The following is a 5,299-nucleotide window of genomic DNA, read 5'->3' as shown; positions in this document are numbered from 1 at the left end:
CTTGTTTTATAACGTGTTAACATTTACAAAGCTGTTATATGCATGCCGCAATCAACTATTTCGAAAAAAAACTATCGAGATTTCGTTCACGAATATCGGTACCAGTTATATCGATACATTATCGCCCAATGCTGACCTCGCCAAATATTGAAGGATGTGCTTTTGTCCAGAGCTGCCATACAAATAGATTAATTTCTATTGTTTAGATATTTGCAACCCCATTCCGTACTTCTTAAATTTTGTTACTATATTTACACATATTTTTATACTTATGATATTCAATGAATTTATATAATACATATTTTTGAATGTAAGATGCTAAAAGACGTTTTTTATGTAGTTTTAGTTGCTAAAGCATCAGTAACAATTGCACATATAAACCAAAAAATATTTGGCCACCTTTCCTTGTTCTCGTTGCGGTGATTGACGATGCGGGTTACCGCCGCAACAGGATGAAAATTTATGTAAATAACCGCAATATCAACAACATCAAATTCCAAACTCCCGGATCCTCTCCTTCACTCTTTGCTCCCCTCTCACACCTACATAAGCGATCCTCAGCAAATGTCATTCTCGTTGGTGACGAAACCGCAAATTACTTCATTTCGCGCAACATGCGAATTAAAGAGTGCAAAAGAAGAAACTAAAAATCGAGGGCATGGTGCACCCCGCTGTCACAAATGTCATTCCCATACATTTTTCGTGTAGCCAACATCTCATCTAGCCCACAACAAACTTTGCCTCGGACAAAATGTATTTGTGAGTAGCCCGCTCTAACTTCAGCCTCGAATGAATCTGTATTGGTAAGCTCCCGAACAAAGTTACTTTTTTGCTTTTTTTCTTTTTGTGTCGGACGTGTAGGAAGCGTAAAAAGATGTTAGCTACTTCTTTACCCTTCAGTTTCATACGCCTGGCATGGTGTGTTGCTATCTCTTTCTCATGTAGGAGCAGAGATGGCAGAAGTGAAGACATATCTTCATTTTGAAGACATTTTTGTTACAAAAAAGTGAAATGTCTTCACTTGAAGACATGTGAAGACGGTGAAGACATGTCTTCACCATGCAATTTAAATGGGCGGAAAGCCGAAAGCAGACAAATGAAGACATTTTTCCTTGATTCGTGAAGACTTTTCAAAAAATCACCTGGCATCTCTGTGTAGGAGTGAAGAGAGCAACTTTCAAATGGTCCTCGGTAAAGGGGAATTCCCAGCAAAGTTTTTGGTTCCTGTCAAAATAAACAGTTTGGTACCTATAGAGCTTGCTAATCTGCAGTTGTGTTGGTGGTTTGTTTTCCCCCAGTTTGAAAAACGTCATGGAAAAACCAACAGCAGCAGCAACAAATCGCGTGTACGTATACGCCGGATAGTGTGCGTATACGGTAGCTGTCAGCAATCTCAATGCGTGGGACAGGTGACAGGTGGGACATCGAAAATGTATGAATTTGACAGCCACTTCACCCCGTATAGATAAAAATTAGAGTGACTATATGCAGAGTGGCGACAAGTCATCCCAAATGTATGCAATGCGGGTTTTCCAAGGTTTTTCTTTCTCTTTCCTGCATACGTGTTGGGTAGAGTGACTATATACGAGTGGCGACAAGTCATCCCAAATGTATGCAATGCGGGTTTTCCAAGGTTTTTCTTTCTCTTTCCTGCATACGTGTTGGGTAGGTCGCCTGCTCGATTGGAATGACACTGACAGATAATTATCATTCCAATTTTGACATTGTCGCCACTCTGTATATATATATACCACCCCATCGACATCTCTATAACGAGCTGCAGTAAACGTCAGCGACAACATGTCCTGGGCTCAAAATTTGACAGCGGGCCCAAATCAGACTGCTGGCAGTTGAGTGAAACGCAGTGCTGACATGCTATCTCATTTTCGCACACACGAGATGTTGGCAGCGAAAACATGGTTGCCTGCCGATGGGTTGATATATACAGAGTGGCGACAATGTCAAAATTGGAATGATAATTATCTGTCAGTGTCATTCCAATCGAGCAGACAACCTATCCAACGCGTATGCAGGAAAGAGAAAGAAAAACCTTGGAAAAGCCGCATTGCATACATTTGGGATGACTTGTCGCCACTCTGTATATAGTCACTCTAGAGCAGACAACCTATCCAACGCGTATGCAGGAAAGAGAAAGAAAAACCTAGGATAAACCGCATTGCATACATTTGGGATGACTTGGCGCCACTCTGTATATAGTCACTCTAGCACAGATGTGAAGTTTATGAGAGTAAAAGGAGTAAAAGAGATCGTGGAGCTCCGTCATCGCGAATACTTATACTTCTCTTTTTTTCTTGCACAAAAACCGAACAAATGTCAGCAATTCGTAGTCGCTGATTGTAAATAAGATTTATTTAGCTATACAAATCCTACGGTTGCAACTCGCGTAGTTTACGTTGTATACATTTTGTACTTTTGCGTTGTTTGATGCTTTTTTGCCTTCTTGCAAACTAATACGCTTGCTGCGAAGGTCAAAAACTACTGTAAAGTAAATATTCTTTCTTGAAAATGTGACTGTTCGATATCGATAGACAATCAGGTGGAAAAAGTTAAGCAATATGTGTGTGTTTTGTGGCCTGCACAGTTTGTTTAAGAAATTAAGATAAAGTTTGATTTATTTCGATTTTTGGTACATGTTCTAGATGAGAAAAAGCTAATTGAATGTTTTAATCTTCACTAAATCGGAAATACCTAAGTGTATAAATTTTTGCAATCATCAAACTGTTGAAAGTAAAATTCAAATTTGAAGTAAGTCCATTTTTGTTACACAATCATTTGATAAAAACCGAAATGGAATAATCCAAACTAAGTTGCATCGAAGCAATATTGAAATATTCTAGCCGTCTAGTGTGGTAATGTTAATATTAGCCCATTATAACTGGATATTCGATCATCATAAATAAAGGTAAACTTTCAGTATTTAGCCACTACTGCGTTAGGTACATTGTTTTCATCAGGATTAAAAAAATGCAATGCGAATGCAATATATCTTTAGCGTTTAACAAAAATCATTGATTATTTGATTTTAGATATTTATTTGTATTTGGTAACATTATGACACATTGCTAAAGGTGCAATGGAATAAGTAGTCTTTAATATATTTAACAACATGACCGTGACGATAAAGTAACAACTAACCTTCGGACTCATCTATAAAGAGTAAGTTGTGTATATATGCTTAGTGAATATACATCACCTACTCAAAAAGCAACAGTTGCCTTGTGGAATGGAAGTACGAAAAAGATTGTTTAAAATAAAAACGCGTTCACCTTGCAATGTCTGTGTACAACAAAAAACGATGTGTCAACGTCTTTGTTTGCGTCTTCTATCGTCGGGGTGGTTCACGCATTTATAGGGGGTGCTCCACTGAGTTTTTTAAAGCTAATTCGGATTTTTAAAAAGAGCGTAGGGGAACTGTGGGTAAGACGAACAGGTTAAGAAGCCCATATAATATAATACAGAGAGCTTATGTTTTATAAAACCTAAATACAGTTTACTGCAGTTCAATATATTGTTTTCAAAAGTGGCTAGTGAAATATTTAACAAAAAATATTTTTCAATGTGTATTTTGAGTATTAAAAATGGTCCAAAAAGTGAACTTTTGAAGTAGGACTACTTCTTTGATTTCTATATTGGGGTGCACTTTAGAAAAATGAAAAGGAAACATGTAACGAAAAGTGGTTATGGTTTGCACGCTTATAACTCAGTCATCCGTCAACAGATTCTAGAGATATTGGTATCAATCGATTGGAAATTTTTCAAAAAATCCATTACAACGCAGTAGATTACGTGTTTCCCTAACAGACGTTTAATAATTGAGAAAATATGAGTCGAATATTTAATATTTCATTATTTGCATTTTTTTACCGTCCCACGTCAGTGCTTCCCTAGCACGGATGACAGAAATATATACGAGATGAGCTATGGGTTAAACTTCCTTTCCTTACCTTCTTCGGTCACCGGCTTTCGTTGGCGAAACATCAGCCAGTAGCAGCTAGCTTGCGACGCACCGGACAGCAAGTTTTTGAGACACATCCGTGGCAATTTTAAAGGTTGTATTTGAAACTTTGTTTGCCTTTGCCTCGGTGTGCGTGATCAATCGGTCGCCGACTTTCGTTGGCGAAACATCAGCCAGCAGCAGCTAGCTTGCGACGCATCGGACAGCTAGTTTTCGAGACACATCGGCGGCAAATTGGCAATTTTAAAGGTTGTATTTGAAACATTGTTTGCCTTTGCCTCGGTGTGCGTGATCAGTCGGTCGCCGGCTTTCGTTGGAGACACATCGGCAGGCAGCTAGCTTGCGACTCATAACATCATAAACATAAAAGTCTATCTTGATTACACATCCTACCAGTAGCGTTTGTCCCATAAACAGTATTCCCACTATTAATCCACACACCAATAACCTATCTGATGGACGAAAATAGACAATGGACACCACGAGTCAGAAATTTGAGAATTCGAGAATAACAAACGGACCTTTGCAGGTCCACCATTTAACTTAGCTGAAGAGTTGAAATTATGAATTTCTCACAAGTAAGAACACAATCATTTACCTTTCGTTACTCGCGTCAACTCCGATTTATAGGCATGCTAAAACGTGATAGAATTCACTCGAATACTAATGCCACTTGGTGAAAAACTTATGGAACTTTTTCCACCATTTGAAAGATCTTTGTCTGCGGATCAACTTTACTGAAAACAGTAATTTTATTTATTGCTAGATTCCCGAGATATACCGAGATAAAGTCAACGGTTCACAGGTGTTGTACAAAATACAAAATACAAAATACAATATGCTCTCAGTTGGGTTCTGGCAGCGAAATACTTTCCGCCAGGCATTCTGCCGGATTTCTGGCCGCCGTCACCGCCGTGAAAACTGGCAGAAATGCAACAACCGATTTTGGCAGAAATTGCGCCTAACGGTTTTGTTTTGATTTTTCTGTTCGATTTCTGTCAGCCATGCCGAACAGGACCGGCATAGGAACCAGCTCAGCCGATTTTTATATTTTACGTAATTTTGTGGTTGAAAATGCAAAAATACAAATATTTTTTTGCAAACTTACTCATTTTATTTTCCAAAATAAATATGTATATATTTGCTATCTGTTTGCTTTTTGGAAACTGGCCCCGCAGCTGGTCATGTAGATGTACACCAACAGCTGGCTGCGTAGTCTGTCGAATAAAATAAATAAAAACGAAATGTTAAACATGTTGAGTGTGGAAAAAACATTAAATTAAACTTGTTTCCATATGTTTAATATTATTTTCTTACCTTTTT

General features: G+C 38.2%; 1 protein-coding gene across 5 annotated transcripts in view; it reads left to right on the top strand.

The window, feature by feature from the left end:
* Window positions 1–2,379: 2,379 nt before the first annotated feature.
* Window positions 2,380–5,299, top strand: part of LOC128734231 (tubulin-specific chaperone cofactor E-like protein) — a 127,853-nt gene continuing 124,933 nt past the window's right edge. The window contains exons 1-2 of one of the 5 annotated variants that reach the window (XM_053828299.1): window positions 2,381–2,578; window positions 2,661–2,923. The gene's annotated coding sequence lies outside the window, so the exon portion shown is untranslated. Of the gene's footprint in view, window positions 2,924–5,299 lie in introns of all 5 variants that reach the window. The other 4 variants (XM_053828301.1, XM_053828302.1, XM_053828298.1 and 1 more) reach the window with 4 other exon arrangements.

This window comes from Sabethes cyaneus, chromosome 2 (assembly GCF_943734655.1).
Source record: "Sabethes cyaneus chromosome 2, idSabCyanKW18_F2, whole genome shotgun sequence".
NCBI lineage: Eukaryota > Metazoa > Arthropoda > Insecta > Diptera > Culicidae > Sabethes > Sabethes cyaneus.
Note: the sequence above shows the minus strand (reverse complement) of the source record. Positions and strands in the feature narration are given on the sequence as shown.